This window comes from Ruditapes philippinarum, unplaced genomic scaffold (assembly GCF_026571515.1).
Source record: "Ruditapes philippinarum isolate M1 unplaced genomic scaffold, ASM2657151v2 ctg3420_1_1_1_1, whole genome shotgun sequence".
NCBI classification, from domain to species: Eukaryota; Metazoa; Mollusca; class Bivalvia; order Venerida; family Veneridae; genus Ruditapes; species Ruditapes philippinarum.
Genome location: NW_026857272.1, coordinates 1,142 through 2,435, shown reverse-complemented (window position 1 = coordinate 2,435; position 1,294 = coordinate 1,142).

Sequence of the window (1,294 nt, the reverse complement as noted above, 5' to 3'; positions counted from 1 at the left end):
CCTGATAATGTCCCTGCAACGATTAGAAGATGAATTTTTCAACGCCCTGAAGTTCATTCACAAATTATGAACAAATAGGGCTGTAAAATTTTTGAAAAATTTGTTGGAATATTTTGGTCAATCACGAGATAAATATGCGCCTTTTAAAACTGTTAAGTCCGGAAAGCCTTCTGGGCAGCCTTGGACAAGAAATAAATCTATTGTGAAGGCTTACAGGAAGAAATGATTGCATGGAATCTAGTTTGTTTTCTGATATTTCATGTTCATGAATTTGAAAGTATTGTTGCTTATGATTCATTGTGAAGGAAAGCACATTGAAAATTTTCATGATAATCCAAAGAATTTTTGGAATTATACTCCAGACTTTACTAGATCATCCAGTACCGTCAATGAAATTGAGAAAGATAATGTGAAATAAACTAATGATAAAACTAAAACAGAATTATAAAAAGATTATTTTGTATCTGTATCGACGTACCCTTACTGTAAAATACCTAGATCGGTTTTATTAGATATAGTCTTTTATTTAGGAGTCTGTGAATGTTTTAAAACATGTATAACATTTAGATATTCCACTTAGTTACATTTTTAATTAATCAGTTTGATCGGGACATATACCTCAGGGTGGGAGATTGCAATATTACCATTCTCTTTAAGTTATTTATGAGGAGTATTCATTTTCAGTGAGGTGACATTTTCGATAGGGCATGGGTTCAAACTCCAGAAGATGCAATATCTTTTTTAAAATTATTTGGTATTTGGTCACACCAATTAAGTATTTACTTTTTGCAAACATTCTCTCTCAAACATATACTAGCACAATACACCTACCTAATTTATGTTTAGAACCCCAACAAACCTCCCAACATGAATTAAAGCATTTACATGAATCTGGAAGGCCTTATATTTTTGAATAATATAAGTGACATGCACTTAGTGTACTTATATTAGCTCGTCACAAGTGACATCTTGAAGCACAGGTTTAATGATGCTAGTAATCAAAAGAAAACCAAACAAGTTTTTAACCAGTATTTATTCCAGTTTCTTTTGAATCATGGTCTATTTACCAAATCCATAATATAATGTAGCACACAGCAAAACATAACAATATAACACAGTGTTTTATTATAGAGGTGATATCAAATTAACCTTATTTTCACATAATTATTCTTTAATAAAAAGAGGAATGCATATAGAAATTAAGCTCTTTGTTTTTTAAATAGGGAGCTCAAAACAAGAATTATAACCTTTGAATTAAAAAAACATTCATTGTTAAATAAGATGTAAATGTAAC